Source organism: Leptonychotes weddellii, chromosome 12 (genome assembly GCF_054177405.1).
Source record: "Leptonychotes weddellii isolate Sample4059 chromosome 12, ASM5417740v2, whole genome shotgun sequence".
NCBI lineage: Eukaryota > Metazoa > Chordata > Mammalia > Carnivora > Phocidae > Leptonychotes > Leptonychotes weddellii.
In genome coordinates this window covers 41,144,860-41,165,764 of record NC_138380.1, presented here as the reverse complement: position 1 = coordinate 41,165,764, position 20,905 = coordinate 41,144,860, and the positions used below count along the sequence as shown (strand labels likewise).

The window sequence follows — 20,905 nt, the reverse complement described above, 5'->3', positions numbered from 1 at the left end:
CATTTTTTTATTGTATCCATTCTGTAGCCTTTTACTTAGGGGTTCCAACCAAAATCCTGTGGGGTTTGCCAGGATCCTTCCCTCTTTTTAAGAAAATTGTAATTTATTCAAACTGAACACGCGCACACACACACACACACACACAACCCGGTTCACCCATTTCTCCTGCGCCCCAACTCCCCTCAGCCTTTTTTTTGTAATACCTTTTATGGCCACAGATTTCCTTCTGAGCAATGCTTTGTTTGTATCCCATGAGTTCGTATGTTATACATTCATATGATTTAGTTTAAATATTTTCTAATTCTTGCTGTGATTTCTTCTTTTGCCCCATAGGTCATTTAGACATGTATCGACCAAAACAAACATCTGGGGTGTTTTTCTGGTTTCTGCTTTTGATTCCTGGCTTCTTTTCCCTTCTGCCATTATACACTTTTTATGATTTCAATCTTTTGATATTTGTTGAGATTTCTTTATGGTCCAGTGTATATTTAAAGCTTGTCTCTTATAAGCAGCATAAATTTGGAATTTTTAATCCTATCAGATAATTTTTCTTTTAGTTGGGATAATTATTGCTTTTACATTTTCCTTTTGTGTTTGTTAGGATGAAAAGATCCACTTCTGTTCCTCTTCATAGAGTAAGACAGTTTTCCCAGCACCTTCTGCAATCTGTTCTTCACCTCATTGATTTATGAAGCCACCTTTATTCTTTCCTAAGTTCCCATTTCAACATGGGTCTGTCTTTGAGCTCTCTATTGTGTTTATTGTCTTTTGTCCTTTTTTAAAAACTAAAACCACATAACTACAGCTTTTATTATTATGGCTTTGTAGTTATAGCTTAGTATCTTGGTAGGGCCAGTCGCCCTTCTTTTCCTTTGTTTTAGCATTGGTGTAGCTACTTATAGATCTTTATTCTTTCTACAGGCCTTTTTCCTGTTACCCAGTGTGTGTAGCTTATTTTCCCACAAGAGGGAGAACTGGCTTGTTCCCTTGCTGTAAAGGCCCGGCTTCCAGATCCTGGCTGATCTGGGCTAGTTATTTGTTTCTGGACTTCATTGTCTCTGACTGTAAAATGTGGCCACTGGGTAGATGATTTCCAGCTTTCCTTCAAGCTTATGCATTTTGCTGGCCTAGGATTCTTACTTCCAGAGTCATTCTGGGCCCTCTGCTTCCGTTATCAGGTATTTATTGAGTATCTACTGTTTACAGCATACTTAGGAGGTGTGGCACCTGGGCTCTGGAATCTGATGAACTGGACTGGCAAACCCATTCTGCCCCTTAGAACCACTGTGGCCTTGGACCAGTAATTAAACCATTGAAAAATGGTATGAACTTTGTCTTACAGGAAGCAGGTAAAAGTACATTCACAACCCCTCCGCCAATACCAGGCAAAGTATAATTAGGGGTGTTTAACACTTGTTTAATAGTGTTGACCCTTATATTGATCAGTCAACAAACATTTTGGGGGCTTTATGTTTGCCTACCACTTACTTTCTATTTGCTGGGCACTATGCTAAGTACTTGTATATATTGTCCCATTTGCTCTTTATAATAATCCATTGAGGTGTGAGTGTTATTGTTGGTTTTCTTTTCTTTTGTGTTCTCACTAAAAAGTATTCCTCTCCTGAGTTCTGAACAAATTGACAAATCAAAGAAAGGGTATCAGTTAGACTGGAGTAACATACATATCATTTCTGTGATCGATAAGGGGAAGATAGAAGACACAGCAAATCACAATCAGGAGGCCCAGTGGGCCCAGAGCTAGACAGACTTCCTCACCTCATGTCAGGCCTAGGGCAGGTTAGCTCACATGGCCACATGGTGGGAGGGGCTGCCCCCCTGGAAAGCAGCTCTCTCTCAAGAGTAAAAGGGTACAACTGAGCTTCATGTCCCCTCTTTCTTTCTTTCCCAGATTAACCAGGTAAGTCATACTTCCTCCCTTTGGATGCAGTGCATAGAGGGGAGGAGAGTAGAGGTCTGCAGGAGGGTAGACTAGTAGAGCTCCCTCCAAACTCCCAGAAGACACTGGGAGTTGAGAATGAGCATCCTCCCAGCACTTATTATCCCGATGTTACAGATGAGGAAATTGAGGCCAGAGAGTTTAAGGAACCTGTCAAGGTTCTGGGTGGAAGCAGGTCCCAGGGCTCACAGTTTGGTGGATGGAGTATGGTTTGGATTTCAGCTGACTCTTGTCCCCTCCGCTAGGCATCTTTGTGCAGTGCACATACTACATAATGGTATGCAGCACCTTTGATTTAAAACCAGGGCCAGAGTAATCTCCCTGCCCTTCCCAGCCCCCCTCCATCAGTCCTGCCCACCCGCACCCCCTCCCCATTTATGTCATTCGATTCAGTAAATGGGGATGTGAGTCCTAGTGTGTGTCAGATCCTGTGAGTGTCTGATCTTCAAGGTGAAGGAGACGTGTGTGTGTGTGTGTGGTCATTTTAAAGCACGACAGAGGACAGTGAGGCCACAGCAGAGCTGGCTTGTATGTGCAGCCTTGCTGCGTCACCCGGGCCTAACGGAGCTGAGGGAGGTGGCCACGCAGAGCCTTCTCCGGGCCTTGCAACACGGGGCTCAGGGCTGGCCACAGGAATCCCAGCTGGGGGCAGAGGCAGGGGCAGGAGCGGGGAGCATGTGTCCTGGGAGAGAGGGGGCAGGTGCACCATCTGACCCGCTGAGATGTCAGGGAACACAAATATCTCTGCCTCCGGACTCCTCGGATCTGACTCAGTAGCCCAGGGGATGATTTCCTGCTTTGATTTTTGTTTCTTTCCTGTATCCTTTGGTCTCAGAAGACCCTTGGGAACTATGTCGTCTGGGCTCCCACTGTGGGGGTTGTGGCTGTTTGGGATCATGTGGCATGCGTCCCTGGCTTGTCAGGGCTGCCCTTGTGGGGTTTCTGTGATGATCAGTTGGATGTGCTGGGTCTCTGGCCCTGACCTGGTCCCGCAGCCCTTGCCTCGCTCTGCTTCCTGCCATTGCGCCGTGTCACAGGCAGGTACCTTCCTCTGCACCTTTACAGATCTTGCCGTCGCCCACACGCCGGGGCGAGGGCAGGTCCTCAGGAAACCCTAGGTGCAGGACTAAGCACTGGGAGAGGTGTTCTTTATTTATCAGTCCCCAGAGCCAGCTGTCCCAAGCCTGGTGGCTCTCATGTGGCACTCTGTGAAATTTGGTGGTCTGGTTGGGGGTGACCTCACTTGTGGTGCTTACAGACGTCTCCGGGGGGCATGCTGGCCTGTCATTTGTGTAAGAATCCCTCAGAGTGACTCTCTGGGCCTTTTGATGGCCGCACGGACTTTGCCGTGGTGGTTTTTCTGCAGATGAGCTCAAAACCCGTCCCGTGGGGTATCTTGCAGTAGGAACTGGCTCCAGCTTCTGTGTTCCAGGTATGCACGGGCCACGCAAGCTCTGGCACTTACTGTTTGCCCAGTGCCATCACGGTCATGAGATTGAGAGGAATTGTTGGCCTCCCTTGGGGATTCAGCCCACGGCAGTGGCCACAGCAACAGTCTCTAGGGGCCAGAGCCTTTGAGCAAATGCGTGTCCCCTCAGGCAGCTTGAGCCATAGGGCCTTGGAACTTTGGGGATGAAGCCCAGCAGTGTGTGTGTGCTTTTAAAGATTTATTTATTTGAGGTGGGGTGGGGGGAGACTGAGTGTGCTTGAACACGAGTGCAGGGAGGGGCAGAGGGAGGGGAGAGAGAAACTTTGGCAGACTCCTCGCTGAGTTTGGAGCCCGACATGGGCCTCTGTCTCACAACCCTGGTATCACGACCTGAGCTGAAACTGAGTCGGATGCTTAACTGACTGCGCCACCCAGGGACCCCCAGGAGTGTGTTTTAACAAGTCCTCCAGGTGATGTGCTCCAGGCTGAGGTTGGGGAACCAGTGCTGTAGAAGCCCAGCCTGCGATGGAGGGTCAGTTGCATGTAATTACTGGGGGCGCTCTTAGGAGAAAGGCAGTGGGGGAAGCAGGCCAGGGCAGGGGAAGGTCTCAGCTAGGATGTGGGGCCTCAGTCGGATCCCACAGGGAGCTGAGAGGGTGAATTGACCCAGAGCTGCCCCACCATTAGGCTAGGAGAGGGCTTTTTTTCCCATGTCAGTCATGGGCTAAGGGTTGCCCATCCTGGGCTGCAGTGGGCACTGCGCCACGTCCTGCGTGAGTCTGGCAAAGTGCGTTTCTGTGAAGACGGACGCAGCTGGGAGGCGTTAGTAGCCAACACGGACAGCAGCTGAGATGGGCGTGCTGAGACAAGGGGGTCTGGGCGGGCCACCGGCGTCTTCTCTGTCGTTCTCGTGGCTCCTTGTACACTCGCCCAGCCCCTGGTGTTACAACAGACAAGCTGCAGAGCCTGTTCATGGACATCACCTCTGGTGCATAGGATGCCCTGGTGAGGCAGGCCAGGCAGACAGACCCTAGAGGGGAGACTGGCATGAAGCCCGATTCAGGCCCACAGGCAGCCCCTCCCATCCTGATACTGCAGCGAACCATCACTGGCTTCATGGCTGGTAACCTCCTGTTGTATCAGTCAGACGGGAGGAGCCTCCAGAGCCCTTTCTGGTGCCGCACTCACCGCTAGGGATGCAGAAGGCGGGGATGGCTCCCTGCCTCTGAAGCCCAGGGCCTGCCGTGAAGCTTTCCATACTCGGGTGCTAGATCGTGGCACTCTCAGGGCAGCGGAAGATTGGAGCGGTTAGGGAGAGCTGCTGATGGGGCAAGGGGGCCTTGGGCTTGGAGAGGCCACGTGTAAGGCAAAGACTTCATGGTGAGGCAGTAACATCGGGTGAGGAATGTGACTCTAGACACCGCCATGGCCCCAAAGTATCAGTGACCCTGTCTCTGTGTCGATTCCAGGACTTAGTGACTAACATGAGGGGTGCCCCCGGCGGATTTTTCGGGTTTTGCAGAATGGACAGTAGGTGGCGGCAGATCTTCATCCATCTTCTGGGCTCCAGCAACCCTTGCTGGTGATTTCATTCAGCAGGCACTCACCAGATTCCTACCAAGGACAGTGCATGGAGGAGAGATGAGTGAATCCCAGCCCTTTCTGGGTCACTTGCCCCTCCCAGGCTCCCATCATGAGCGGGCCGATCGTGAGCGGGCCGGCCGGCACACAGATGCCTGGCCGCGTCCTGATAGGGAATGAGTAATGCCGTCTGGGGCTTGGCAGGGGCTCAGCCGAGGATGTGGTATTTGTGGTTTATTGACTACTCCCCATACCCGAGCATCCCGAGTCTGAGAACATCTGCACCGCATGGGATGAGTAATGGGTGGAATTCCCATTTTAATTTGTCTCTGCACATTATTTGGACTTTATGTCAGACTATAAAGGTTCGGAATTAGCTGACTCTTGAAACATGCACAACACGCAGCGGCTTGCTGGGTGCCAGTGGCCCCGTGTGGACAGGTGGCCTGCCCGGGGCTCCCGTGCTAGTCCAGCTCCCCCTTCATAGCTGACTCCGGGGACCTCTCTTCTGCGTCGGGTACGGCTGCCCCGTGCTCAGCTGGTTCTCCTTCGCACCTCTCCCCCACATCTCCCCTACGTGTGTGCCCCCCGTCCACGGTGGAATACCAGTTCTCTCTCCTGGATGCGGTCCTCTTCCTAGCATGTGCAGGAGAGTAAATATGAGACACTGCTCCCATGCATGTTACAGGCCACTTGGAGCCATGCGGGACGGGGCTAGATGCCCCTACCCTGCACGGTAACTAGCTGCTGGGTAGCTTCGGCTCTGGAGCGCCCGGGTCTTCTGTCCAGTGCATCTCCCGGGGCAGAGAGACTTCTCCAGATTCCCTTTGAGATCCTCCAGAGTGTGGCTAAAGAGGTGAGAGCACGTCTGCACATCTTCTTGGAGGGGTGAGTGGTCTCATTTTGTCCCTCTCTGGACATCAGAGTGACAGCTCCGAGATCCTCCTCTGGCCACATCTGGCCCTTGCCAGCTCTGCCCAGGGCGCACGTCACTGGCACACAGACTGAGAAGCTGTTCTGTGCAGGGGAAGCCCTGCTGCTGGATGGAAGGAGGCTGTTAGGGCTCAGGGGTAATTTTTGGGCGATGATTATCAGCAGGGGAAGTATATGGAGATTCTTCTTCCTGGGTGCTTTTTTCCCCCTCACTCCATCATGCTTATTGCTGGTCTGCCAGTTAGCTCCCTAGACCCTGGCTACCAGAACTGCAAAGCGAGGTCTATCTAGAGGCCGCGACAGGGCCGGATGAGAGTGAAGCAAGCAAGGCATTTAGGGTGTGGCATTTAAGGGGCACGCATTCTCAGCATGGCTCATCTGCAGTGCTTAAACTGATAATTTTAAGTAGAATTGGAACAATTCAGACTTTATCCTCAAGTTCATTTGTTGGTATTCATTCATTGACTCACTCATTTTTTTCATTCATACATTCATTTAACCAACCAACCATCCATCTAACCAACCCACCAGCCCCACCCATTACAACTGTGATGTCCTATATTTAAGTCATTTTTGAATGTTACCTTCTTTAGGAAGCTTCTTCAGATCTCTTCCCTGCTCCGACCCCTGGACATGGCCCCCTTCTCATACTCCTCACAGCACATGCCACACTGAAGAGAGCTGACAGGCCGCCTTGTTTCCCTGCTGGACTGTCAGCTGCCTGAGTATGGCAGTGAGTTCTCTGTGGCCCTTCCTCCCTCAGCTTTGCTCAGAATTGTTCCACACTTATGGGATGGAGCTGAATTATTGGCTTTGCCTTGAGGAGAGGAAAGTGAAGTGTGAGGTCTTCCTTTCACTCAAGGAACGTGCAGAGGAGTGGATGAGTGATCTTGCAGACAGAAGAAGACCTAAAAGTAGCAGGCAACATCTCTGCCAGGCTAGGTGGATGGTGCCCACTCAGGTGCCACAGGGTCTTAGAGGAGGGGGTGCTCTTGGGCTGGGCCTTGAAGGGTGAGCAGGGTTGGAATAGCCCAGTTGGGTAATAGCCAAAGGCCTCACTTCTGTACCTGGACATACTCATCTCTCTTCTCCACTTTCCTCCAAGCTTGAGATTTCTTGAAAAAACTTGCTGGTATCCCTGGGAATCTCGTTCCTCAAAGCTAAAGCAGCTCTCTTACTTTTCCTCAGCCCTTTGTTCCTGGGGCGTGTCTCGGGTCCTGTTGTATTTGCAGGCAGTTTTGGGTGATGTGCACGTATGGGGGCTTATGGAGAAGAGAGCCTAAACTCATAGCTTTCCCTAAGGATTGGGAAGGCACTGTGATTTAGGGAAAAGATGAGCATCTTTGTTAGCACCCTGAGGATAACTCTGATAGGCTGACTGCTGGGGCAGAGAGAGCTGATGTCTTTCCCCTGCCAAATCCCTTTCTGTTCTGATGGAGGAGACCTTCCTTTGTGACCCCCCCAGCTGGTTTTCCCAAACAGCAGCCGTGGGCTGGAACACTGCTGTGACTCACTCAGGCTGGTGCCTCTACCGTAGAAAGATGGTCTTTGATCCCGAGTTCTGTCAGGGGCATTTTGGTCAGAGTTCTTCAAATCACAAAGATGACCTGCCAGGGCAGTTTCCTGTATAGCTGGATTCCATGTGTGTGCCTTATTCCAGAAAATTCTACTTTGTTTTCTCTGCTCATTCCACAAGAAGTTACTAAAGCCATAGGATTCCTTCCATTTCCTGTTGAGGCCACTTTTGTAACCATGGGCCCCTCAGAAGTGGAGCCTTTTCCTAATAGAGTAAACAGTTTTTGATCTCAATCTAAATGCGTGTTACTTAATTCAGTTCAACAAAACATTTATGAAGTGTGCCTTGCTTGTTCGAATAGTGTTGGAGAGAGAGGTGATGGATAGGTTCCTGCCCCACAGAAGCTGAGACATCCATGCAAATGACTGTCCTACAGGATTAAAAAAAGGCAAGTGACAAGGGGACAAGGGCAGAGAGCCATGGAGCTAGGGTCTGGATTGTTTCAGGGATAATGAAGCTCTTGATATTTATTGAGTACTCACATTTGGCAAGTCCTGTGGTAAGAGCCTTAGATGTGTTACCTTATTTAATCCTGACAGCCACACTGGGAGAGTTATTGGCTTCATTTTATAGGTGGGGAAACTGAGGCACAGAGTAACTGACCAGTCTGAGTTCATGCAGACAGTCTGGCTCTAGGAGCCTCAGTCTTAACCACTATCCTTAGGCCCCTGTCTTGGGAAGAAGGGGTGTTGGGATGCTGACATTGGTGAGACCTTAGAGAGTTGGTCTGACAGTTCAGGGAGCAGACTCATCCCAAGCTGAGGGGACAGTGTGAACAAAGGCAAAGAGGTGGGTGCGTTGGTGTAGCTGGAACCGAGGGCATGTGTCGGGACCAGGGGGAGAGGAGACTGGAGGACCAGACTGTGCCTTGAGAGCTGGCTCATAGAGCAATAGAGGGATAGAAAAGTCTCTCAAGTTTTCAGTTATGTGGGTGTTGTTTTTTTAAAAAATCAGTTAGAGTCGTGCTTCAGGAAGATTAGTCCAGGGGCGCTACAGGCCTGAGCAGGACGACCGGTTGCAGGAGCCAGACCTAGAAGGCGGTATGGGCTCTGAGCTGACTGTGGCAGCGGGGCGAGGAGCAGGGCACCTGGGAAGAGAACCCATAGGACTTAGCTGTGGGAGGCTGGGTGTGCAGGGAGCAGAGATGGGGACCCAAAGGGGAGGTACTGGCTGGGTCACGAGGTGATGAGGGGTCGGATCCTGGGCATGTCCGGCTGAGCTTTTGTTTCCACAGTCAGGGGTGGGACAGAAATGCAGATCCTGGGAAATGTCGGATGAAAAGTATCTGGGAAGGGCTGGCATGGGACCAAAAGCTGATGTCCTTGGAGGGATGGACACCGCCAAAGGTGCATGATAAAGGCACCTGGGTCCAAATCCTGCAGGGGAGAGCGATGTGTTTGGTGTGATAAGGAAAAGCAATGGTCAGAGCAGGAGGAGAACCAGGGAGGTGAGAGAAGAGAGGGTCAGGAACTTGACAGCTTTGGACCCTTCGGGGAGGTTGGGCAGGTCACCAGGTCACATGACAGAAGTAGCTTTGGAGAGAGCTCTTTCAGTAGGATATTGGGGGCAGAAGGTCAACTGCGCCAGCGTGAGGAATAGCGTGGGTGAGGTCAGATAGGGAGAATACGGAACTTTTTAAAAGTGTAGAGGTGAAGGGACAGGATGGCAGCTCAAGAAGGGGGAGGGTTAGGGAACAGGGTCCTTTTTCCAGGATGGGAGAGATGTGAGCGTGTTTGTAAGCCCAGGGCTGGGCGCCAGCCACAGAGGAGAAATTGGCCATTCACAGAGACTCTGAGAGGCAGGAAGTGTGTCCTTGGGCGGGGTCTGGGAAGGGCTGCACAGACAGTATCAAGATTGATTTTCTGCCATACTTCGTAATGGTAATTGATATTGTGATGATGGGCCCGGGGCATTACAAGTTCTCAAAGTAGCTTTTAAATCCCCGGTGGAAGAGCCAGTTCTGCTCAGCAAAGTTTTTGAGTTATTTGAAGTTTATTCCAATTAAGCAAAGCTTTGTTAAGTTATTGAGGACTGCTGTTTGGAAAACATGGCATTTTATTGAATTCTGAGACTTCGAAATATGGCTCCCCATCTTTAACAGATTTAACAGGTCTCAGTGTGGTGAGCTTGAAAGAAGCTGAGATTTAGAATTGGACAGATTTGCCACTCACTAACAGGGTGACCTTGGGCACAGTGTTTTTGTTCATCTCTTTGTGGCTTAGTTTCTTCATCTAAGAAATGGGATGATATACCTACCTTTATGGGATTGTTACGAAGAACAAAAGAAATAATGTATATAAAATATTTGGCCCACAGTAGTTAACGAATGCTAGCTTTCTTTCCTAGTATTTGGTTATCCAAAACACCCTGTTTCTTAAGTGGATGGATGTATTCCTGAATAAATGGAAATTTTTTAACAAAGGGATGAGACGTAAGCTTAGAGCCAGATTATGGGAGGTTATGATGGTCAGAGAGAAATGTTTAGGTCTATTGTATGGGCCATGGCCAAAGGCAGTGAAGACAAGAGCATGGCCTGGTTCCTGTGCCTCAGGACAGGTCTCTGTCATGGGGGCCAGACACCTAGTAGGTCTTCAGGGAGTATTTGTGGATTAAATTTGCCTTCCATTAGGCATTTCTTCCCCTTTGCACTGAAGGCCAAGGTGAGGCTGGGCCAACATTTGAAAGCTCTGGAGGTTGAAACAGATATGCGCTCCTGCCTTTCTCTTTTCTAGAAGTTCTCCCTAGGCCAGGTGTGGACAGTGGGGGACATGGTAAGCTGCCCTTGGCTGGACCCCTATGGCTGGGGTCCTCCATGTCAAGGCTTCCACACGGGGGGGCCCCAGGGCTTCTTTCGGTTCTGTGAAAATAATGAAGAGAAGTGGGAAGTCCATGAGAGGAGGATGGCATTCCTGTCACTGGTAGTGGTGCTTCGTTTGGTCCCAGTGTCACTTTGTTCAGCTTTTCTGCCTTTGGGTAAAATTTCTTTTGAATGAGAAAAAAAAAAAAAAAAATCAACCCACCAGAAAAGTCTCTGAATGGAAACCATGACCAAGTTCTCTGCCATCCTCTGAGACTGGAGGCTCTTTTTCAGGGCTTACAATCACCTTCATAATTTCATGTTCATCTCCTCATGGAGCAATGGCCTACTGAGCATTCACAGTCCAGAAGCTACTCTATAGAAGGCAGATAAACTTATAAGGGCATTTTGACAAGTGTCTAAGAACCAGTGCCCGCAGAAGTCAAGGAAATCCATCTGGGTTCTACAACCCAGAGTCTCCCCCACACCCCCGACCCCCTCCCAGCATCCTGACAAATCTCAGCTCCCTTTCTAGCCTCGATGTGGATGGTCAGGGATCCTTTAAAACCCAGTACGCTCCTGGGAATATTTTAAAAGAAGAAAAAAGAAGTTGAAAGTATCCTTTTTAGATAAAAACCAAAGGCAAAGCTGGCCCATTTAATAAAGACATTACGATGGATTCATCCATCTTTTAAAAGAAAATAACTCCAAAAGGTGCACTTACCAGACGCCAGGATGTGGGAGAGCCTAAACAAGAATCCTTGTTTTAAAAAGTGTTCTCATGCAAATAAACCCCACACGGGTTTTGTAGGAGACTGTCCTTGTTCTTAGGAGATACAGGCTTGGACTCTTTAGGGATGACGTTATAATATTTTCAACTCACTTTCAGATGGTTCAGCAGAAAAAAAGAAAGTGTGTGTGTTTCTGTGTGTATGCATGTGTTTGGAGGGAGGAGGAATGGAAAGGGGGAGAGCGAGAGACAGAGGGAGAGGGGAAAAGCAAATACGGTAAATGTTCATTTGTCTCTGTAAGTGAATGGTATACGGATGTTCATTGTATTATATTCTTTCAGTTTTCCTGTAGGTTTAATATTTTTCAAAATAAAAATGGGAAACACACATAGGAAAAATAGGAAAAATGGGTAGTCAATAGAATCTATCTTTTGTCTCTCAGTAAAGATCCTAAAGTAGTATAACAAGGTCGTAGTGTGTCCCTAAGGGTTGGAATCTGGGCGAGGTGATGACATAAAACACAAGGCTAGCCCAAGAAGCAGCTAGGGAACACCCCAACATGCCTGGTGAGAGGTGTGGCGGCCCCTTCCCTGTTACCTATGGGCATCCTCAAGCCCTTTGACCTCCAAGAAACCACTTAGTGGCTATTATAGAAACAATAGTTCATGCATACGGTCCAGATGCACAGAAAGCAGACTCTTCCGGTGTCGTCCTGGTGGTGATTCCTACCCTGTCTCCCCACATCCATCCTCCCCTTCCCACGCTGCTAGGACTGGAATCTGTACACCCACAGCCTGGCAGTACAAGCTGGCTGTGTCTTCCCTCTGCCGACCCTCTGGATGTTTTCTCGAAACTTCCAATCCTTTGATCACACCCACATCGTGAGACTCAACGTGACATTTCCAACAGGAGACTGCCTGACGTGGGTCCAGCTGCTTCACATGGTTTTTATATTTGTTCTGGAAAAAGCTCCAGATACCTTTGGTCAAAGCTCTTCCTGTTGGCTGTGTTGCTGGGGCCATTTCTCGCCCACACAATCCAGAAGGGGCTGCCGTCTGTAGGCCCCCGCACGCCCACCCCCCTGGGGACAGGTAACAGTGGCAGAGGGGTGCAGCCTGGAGCAGCGAGCGCTCTAGGGGGTTTCAGAGGGTGTGTGCTTTCGGTCTCATTCTTGTGTCATTTGGATTCAGATCCTTAGAAACCAGGGAAGCCAGAGCCTTGCCAAAGGGCTTCGTTCCCCTTCTGCAGAAGTTTCTCTGTTAAGTAGAAAAGAGAGTGTGCTTACAAACTCACATTAGTTCGTTACCTCTTGAGGAGCTGGGAAGGAATACTTGCCCTGTGCTAAAATTCCAAGTCCCTATTTCCTGACTTCCGTGTAAGGTGGACCCTGTGCTCCTATGCTTTAGGGCTCGTAGAAAGTTCCTGCGTGGATTCCCTACGTTTGAGCAGCATCCTAGCTCCCCACTGAATACCCCTGCCTGCTGGGCTCCCTGCCCAGGGGCCACCTGTGTGGAATAGCTGGGAACTCTCATTAGAGGCAAAGGGGTAACTCCAGGGGGTGGGGAGGGAGGAGACCCATGCTGGTTGGGACCCAGGGGCCCTCACACCCCATTTCAAGTGAAAACAGCTGTCAGAAGAGGCACCAGGGAAGACTGCCTAACTGGCTCAGAGACACATCTAATTTTAGCTCAGGGTGTGCTTGTCCTGAGTTGGGGCTGGCCCACCCATGGAAATTCTGCAGCTCTCTGGTTTTATGTGTATGAGTGGTGTAATGCTCAAAGTTAGCAACGCCAACTTGGTTTTAAAGCAACAGGTTTCTTTCTCTTTTTTCTAAGAAATTTCCAGACCACAGCCTGTCCTCTGTGCTTTTGGAGTAGGTCAAAATTTCCTGAAGATTCCTTTCTCATAATGGGGCGATGTGGGGTGGAAGAAAGAGATGTTCCAAGAGCCAGTCTTGGCTGGGCCTTTCGCTATATGAACTAGGGCAAGACAATGACAGGGTCTCTGGGTCAAAGGAGACTTTGTGTCAGGCATCTGGCACAGTGGGTTATGGGGAGTTCATAGGTCAGCAAAATATAAACAAATGCAAAAACAAAAAAACCCCGGGGGGACCAATTTGGTTCAGCTCCAGAGGTGGAGGGCCTGAAACATACACGGTTTTAGTGGCCTCTTTAAGACAAAGAATATAAAAGTATCTCATTCTTGCAAATTTTATAAAAATAGAAGACCATGCCAGCACATCACTTGGGCTTCTTGGAAGGGGCCTGTCCAAGTGAGGGTCCCTGAAGCTTGAGCCCTGTTAACGTCACCGTGAATCAGATGCTATTCAACTTGTTGCTGCTATTGATTTTCTGGCTAAGTAAGAACATTAAAACCAATTTCATGAAATTTAAATATAGATATAATCTTGAAATAAAATTCCAGTGTTTAAAATGAACACATCAGTCCATGTGAAAGATGCACTGTATTGCTGTGTATTTTCCTCACTTCATCATGGGCCTGTGTGTCGTGGACTGGTTTGTGTTGGACCATTTCCAGGTTTCTGAGCCTTATTGCCCTCGTTTGTGAAAATGCTGCTTCCCATGTAGGCTTTTAGTGAGAATGAAGTTGAAAACGATGGTTTGCAAGTGCTTGGTGAAGTAGATATAGACACCCAGGTAAATAATTATTATTGTTAGGACAAGGCTAGAGAACATTTAGAACCCTTAGAATGTCACAGGAAAGAAAATGGTTATTCACCAGGGAAGGTGAATATCCACCCAGAACCACTTGGGGGCGAGACATGAGCTTCAAAAAGAAGTGTTATTGATGTGTAAACCTCCTCACCTTTTCTAAAAGTAAATGAACCCAAATTTCTCTATTTTAAGATTAATAAGGAGTTAAAGCACCCAGACAGTGTTTTAGCCCGATGGCTCATGGCTCTTTTATTACTGCTTGTGCAGGGGAGAGTGTTGTGTGTGCAAAATGGAGACGTTTCATCCCAGAATTTGTCTTAAGCCACTCTTTGGCATATTTAACCAAACAGAACCCAAGTGGATTTCACTGCTTAATGGGACTCCGAGAAAGTTGACCTCTCTCGTTAGGACAGCTCCTTCCCTGGATGTGTGGGTTTTTAATAGGACAGTAACAGGGCAGGGACAGTGCCCCAAACAGCTTCCCTTAGTAGCAGCTAAGTAAACATCTCCACACAGCTTCCCGATCCACCCTGGAAACTGGTGGCAACTCTTATGTAATGTCTTTCAGGCAGCCCGTCAGAACCTTCCTTTTATAACTCCAAGTGTGACTTTAGACTCCCTGGCACAGGGCCAAGGTTGTCGAGGCAATCCTTTCCATCCTGGGCTCTCATACCAGCCTTGGGGAGGGCAGGGCCAGGGCTAATCTTTGTCTCTGGTAGAGCCATGCCGTTGGGTCCTCACTCTGATGCCAGGAGCCCTAATGAGAGGCAGGCTTGTGATCCCACTTGCTGGGTGTGCAGTCTGGGGCTCAAACCGGGGGGCCCCCGTGGCATGCGCCAGGCACCACGTCACGTCTCTAGCTCTGGCCCTAGCCACTGGGCTCATCCAGCATCTCACGGTGGTCGGGTTTGGCTGAGCTGTGCAGCCACATGCTGGTGGGCAGCGGGGAGGAGGCAAGACCAAGGGAGATCATGGGCTAGCAACATTCTGCCTGATGAACTGCATAGCTCAGGTGAATGAATGGTTCAGTGGATTTGGCCATGCTCCAGAGAACCACTGCATAGACACCACTTTCCTTCAAGAGGATGTTTTTCTTTCCCTGGAGAAACATCAGCTCCACGTACATTTTCACTGCCTGTTGAGCAAAATCTGCCTCTCGGCACCAGTCTCCTCAGGGAGCTGAGCTCCGCCACACCCAGGAGAGTGTAGCCTGTGAAAAGGGCAGGGAGGTAGGAATTGGGAGAGCCGCAAGTCCCCGTTAGCGGCTTGAACGGAAGAACAGCCAACCTGCCCTAATGCTTTCGGGTCGTAAGGAAGTGCAATCCGTGCTTCCAACATCCAGTAGATGAAAATGAACTGAGATGAAGAGCCTGGAGCCTAACATTCTATTTCCGGCTTTGCCCATTACCCAGGGGGCCTTGGCAAAAGCTCCACACCCACCCCGCCCCTACCCCCTGAGAGGGCTGCGGGATTCGACTGGATGATCTCGATGGGCCTTTCTAGCCCTTCCAGATGGACGAGCCATAGCTAGGTGAACTCTGAGAACTTCTCAGCTTTCAGACAGGGCATCCATTAAATACCAGTTGTGTACTAAGACCTTGTGCCAATTGAAAGAAGGGGAGAATAATGCGAGGGAAGGTCACACCTAGTACAGTTTTGTTTTGTGAATTGTGTGCCCTTGAGGGAACCCTCCCAGTCTGATGTCTTGGTAACTGGGTACACTTCTTCTCTGTTCCTGGAATGTGCCAGAATCCGGCCTGACTCAAGGAAAGAGAAATGCTGGACTTGGTTTCAGATTTTGCTCTCGCTCTGCACACTTCTCATTAGGTGTGCATGCCAAAGCCTGTGGGGAAGGGCGCACACGGAAAGAGAGTTAAGCTGAGAAATCATCATCCCCAAAGAACAATGGTCCGGGAGGCCGGAGTACGTGTGTTCTCTCCAGCTAGACAGGCTGAGCCGATGGCTTTTCCAGGAGGATGCAGGGCCATCAGTGACCCCTCCCTTCCCCCAAATCTGTCTTCACCGGGCGATCCCTATCTTTGTCCAACCTTCGTCATCATGCACCCGGATGAGAGAGACTTGGGTATGCAGCCCAATTCCCAATTAAGTGTTTTCAGTAGTTTCAGGAAGATAATTTATTTGGATTGAATTGTTAAGGCAGATTGCTTTCACAGTATTCCAAGCAGAATGCTTTCTCACAGGAAATGTCAGACCAGGCAATTCTAGTCAAGTTTTCCACATCCTTAAGAAAAAAGAAAAGAGAGAGGGAAAAAAAAAAAAAAAAGATTGCTATTATACGTTCAAGGTCAGCAGTTCAAGCGCTGGCAGGGGCCGGGTATGAAACTGAGTCGGTTAAACATTGGGATAGTGTCCCCGGTGACTTCCCAATAGCCCGACCTTTAACGAGGCCTCCTGTTCTTTCGGGCTTCATTTAAAAAATGCCTGTCGAGTGGGCTGGCCAGGGAGATAGGGTGCTTCCCAAGGTTGGGGCATGGATCCCACAGGGCTGAACATCTGGGACGTGAGGAGCTCCCTTCCTCTCCCCAGAGCTCAGTCTCCTCATCTGTCAAACCAGGGTTACACAAGGTGACTCCCAAGCTTCTTCACAGCCGAAGTCACCACGATTCTGATTCTGTCCCTTTATCTGGGGGAGCTTGCTGAGCCCCTGTGGGACGCTGAAGAGAAACAGCAGGAAAGTGAAAAGAATCTTTTCTTCTGTGGAGAACTTCAACTTTTTAGAAGAGTTCTTTTTAAATCAGCTTGCCCTCAGGGATCTGCCTCATTAAGTCTTGCTCCTCCCTCCCGAAGTTCAGTAAGTTCAGTCCCTTAAGGAGAGCCTTTAAGCATGGGGCTATGGGAAAGGAATGTAACACAGCAGGTCTTCTGAGGGCGCACCCTAAGGACTTGCTGCCCACTCCCCACCCCCACACGTCCAAGAAGGGCCTGCAGGTGGGGAAGGGCTGGGTCCCAAGAGCTGGAGCCCGGAATCACTCCCTGTTCTGGTCCTTGTAGCCCCGCAAAGACGATTCTGGCCAAAGAGAAGCTGAGACTCAGGGCAGTTACAACTCGAAGCGATGCCAGTCTTTTCCAGCGCAAGCTAGTCCTGTGGCCTGTCTGTCCAATTCCTGTGTGTCCCCTGCCGATGGAGCAACTCTCTGCTTCGTTACCATCCAGCCCTGTTGTTCATTTCCAAAAGGAGGTTCTGTTAGAGGCGGGGTAGTAGCAAGAGTGCTGACCCTACACGGGGAAACCTGGCCCCGGCTCACCAGTTTCACTGGCCTTGTAACACTGCTTCTAGTGTGTTTCCAGGATGGGATAGGACAGCCTCCTCCACAGTCTTGTGGGCAGGACAGCAGCCTGGATGGCTACTGCCTGCAGCACGGATGCTTGCTTCCGTGCTGGCATGTTCTGCCAGGCTGAAATACGTATATATCAAGTAAAGCAGAACGCTTCTGGTCCCTGGAGCTTGCTGAAGTTTTTATTTTTAAAGTGCACGTGAGTATTTTTTATCAAATGTTTTTGCTGCATCCGTTGAGATTATTTTCCCTTTGTCCCCTCTGTTGGTGTGAATTCCATTATTAGATTCTCTAACGTTAAAATATTCTTGCATCTCAGATATGTTAAGAAAAAAAAAGAAGAAGAAGAAGGTAGCGGGAGGGGAGGAATGAAGCGGGGGAAATCGGAGGGGTGGACGAACCATGAGAGAAGATGGACTCTGAAAAACAAACTGAGGGTTCTAGAGGGGAGGGGGGTGGGAGGATGGGTTGGCCTGGTGGTGGGTATTGAGGAGGGCACGTTCTGCATGAAGCACTGGGTGTTGTGCACGAACAATGAATTATGGAACACTTCATCTAGAACTAATGATGTAATGTATGGGGATTAACATAAGAATAAAAAAAAAAAAAAAAAAGAAAAAAAAAAATATTCTTGCATCTCTACTTGGCCAAGATTGTCCTCAAACTCATGGCCGATGCAGTTGTTTGTTATTTTAGTTCATATTTTTGCACTTGTATTGATAAGTTTAGCTGTTTGGAATCAAGGTGCTACTAGTCTCATAACCACCATCATCCTCACATCAGCGAACGTGGAGCGATTCCGTGTCGGACGCTGTTCTCAGCACTTGCTGGACAGACTTGTGTAATGCTCAGCACAGCCTTTTGAGGTGGGACTGTTATGAACCCCATTTTATAGAGGTCCAACATGACCGAATTCTCCTGTTGCATCATTCCTTTTGTTGTTCTGTAACAAGTAGGTTTATCACTGATAATGCTTTTTATTCCAGAGTCTATTTTTAATCTGATGATACAGTATTAACTACATTGGCTTTTAAATGGTTGGCCCACAAGTGATCTCTATTCTCCCATGTGGCATGGTTCACCTTTTGTGTCATGTACCTTGTGAAACATCATATTGCGAATTAAAAAAAAAAAAATCTGTGTGTCTCTGTCTTTTAACTGGCAAGCTGAGTTTGTTTGCTTTTATTATAATTACCGATACACTTGAATTCATCTGTATTCTGTACTTTCATTTTGCCATACGCTTTTTCTTTATTTCCTTTTTCCTCTTCTTTTCCTTTCTTCTTTTTTTTTTAAATTAGCCATTTTCAAGTGAGCGATTCAGTGGCTTTTAGCACATTCACAGTGTTGTATAACCATCACTGTCTACTTCGAAAATACTTCCTTCTCTTCAGAGTAAAATCTCTTCCTACCAAGCAGTTTCCTCCCCATTCCTCCCATTCCCTCACCCCCAGCAACCCGCAATCAACAGTGTTTCACATAAATGGAATCATACCATACATGACCCTTTGTCTCTGGCTTCTTTCACTCAGCATCATGTTTTTGTGGCTCGTCATGTCGTAGCACATGTCAGTTCTTCATTCCTTTTTATGGTGGAATAATATTCCATTGCATGAATATACCGCATTTTGTTTATCCACTCATTTGTTGGTGGACACGTGAGTTGTTTTCACTTTTCGTCTATAGAGAATAGTGCTGCTATGAACACATGTCCCTGGGTTCACTTCTTTGGGGTACATACCCAGGAGTGGAATTGCAGGGTCATACAGTGATTCTATAGTCAACTTTTTTGAGGAACTGCCCAACTGTTTTCCACAGTGGCACTTTCTTGTGAATCAAGTGGTGTTTATTTTTTCTTCTTGGGCTTTCTGATTGGACGTTATAGATTATGCTTTTACTATTTTAGCAGTTACTCCTAAAATTTTTTTTTATCATAATTGGCTTAAAGTTTCAGTTTAATCAGTCTCTCTACTCCCTCAAAAAATACAAGGATTTTAGAAAGCTTCAGCTGCTCATTTCCCGTTCCCACATTTCATGTGTATAATCATCATCTAGTATTATCCCTGTGTTTTTAACTACTCCCTAATTAGTTGCTATTGTTGTTATTTTTTCTATCATCAGCTCTCATTTAGGTTTATCTACATGTTTAAAGATTTCTTTTCTCGTCATTGCCTTGGTCCTGCTCTTTTCTCCTGGGTTCACTTTCCTTCTTGCTAAAGTAAGTCCGTGAGTGGTTTCTTCAGTGAAGGTCTGTGATGGTAAACGTTTTCAGTCTTTGTCTGAAAATGCCTTCATTTTGACCTTACCTTTAATATTTTGAATATTAAAGATGTCTTTTGTTAAAGTAATTTTTGTTTATAGATAATCTGCCTTTCTGCTAAGATTTTTCTCATTGTCATTAATATGTTGTTTCAAGATGACATATCTAGGTGTGCATTGATTTCCACATGTGCCATTTGAGGCTTCTTAGATTTCTGTGAGGATTCATATCTGCTGAGTTGTTAGCCATTATCTTTTCCATAATCTCCTTTCTCATACCCTCTTTATTTTTCCTTCTGGAACTCCTTTTAGATGGGCATTGGAATTAAAGCTTCCCCCCCTCCACATCTCTTCTTTGCTCTTTCACATGTTTTCTCTCTTGGGGTTGAGTTGCATTCAGGTCATGTCATCTGATAACTCCTAGTAATTTATTATCTCTTCATTCTATCCCATCTCCTGTTGAAGCTTACCCCAAGTTTCCCCCCAATGTTAGAGAAGATCTAACCTATAGAAAAGTTGGAAGAATTGAAAAATGAACACCCATGCCATCTTCACCTACACTCAGAAATCCTAGGACTTTGTCACACTTGTTTTTTTCGCTCTTTCTTCTCTTCTCCCCTCCCCACGTATAGTATATGTATTTGTAATACACACATGTTTTTTAAAGATTTTATTTATTTATTAGAGAGACAGAGAGAGTGAGCAGGGAGAGCAGCAGAGGGAGAGGGAGAAGCAGGCTCCCCTCAGAGCAGGGAGCCCAATGTGGGACTCGATCCCAGGACCCTGGGATCATGACCTGAGCTGAAGGCAGACGCTTAACCAACTGAGCCACCCAGGCGCCCCTGTGACTCACACATTTTTGATGATTCCTTTGAAAGTAAAATTCAGATACCATGGCATGTCACCCCTAAATATCTCAGCTTGCATCTCCTAAGGACAAGAACATTCTCCTGCCTAACCATGGTACCATTAACACGCCCAAGAAGTTTCCATAACATCAGCTAATATAAGACCCATAATCAAATTCCCCCACATGGCTCCAAAATGTTCCTTTTAGGCTTTAGTGTTTTCTTTTTTCTTTTCTTTTCTTTTCTCTCTCTCTCTTTTTTTTTTTTTTAAAGAGAGAGAGAGCAAGTGGGTGGGGGGAGAGGCAGTGGGGAGAGAGAGAGAGAATCTTAAGCAGACTCCACAGTCAGTGCTGAGCCCCATGCGGGGCTCAATCTCACCACCCTCAGAACATGACCTGAGCCAAAATCAAGAGTAAGATGCTTAACCGACTGAGCCACCCAGGCACCCCCAGGCATTAGTTTTTTAAATCCAGGATCCATTCAAGGATCTACCCACATTTGGTTGCCGTGTCTCTCTAGTCTCTTTTAATATCAAACAATTTCCCGTCCATTTTTAGTTTTTCATGAGTGTAGTCTTGTTGTCTTATAGAAAGACTACATTCTAGATATGTCTGTTTCGCTATTAGGTTTATGTTAAACATGTTTAGGGCAAGGGTAGTACATATGTGATGTTGCATATTTCCCATTACATCACGTCAGGAGGACAGATTATCAGTTTGTGTGATTTCTGCTGATGCTAAGTTGGATCACTCCATTAAGGTGGTTTCTGCCAGTCTCTCCATCATTATATTTTTTAAAAATATTTATTTATTTATTTATTTAT

The 20,905-nt window shown here is 47.8% G+C and overlaps 1 protein-coding gene across 2 annotated transcripts in view; it reads left to right on the top strand.

Annotated features, from left to right (window-relative positions):
* MINDY4 (MINDY lysine 48 deubiquitinase 4) overlaps window positions 1–20,905 on the top strand; it is a 102,199-nt gene that overhangs the window by 18,500 nt on the left and 62,794 nt on the right. The gene's annotated exons all lie outside the window — the stretch shown is intronic.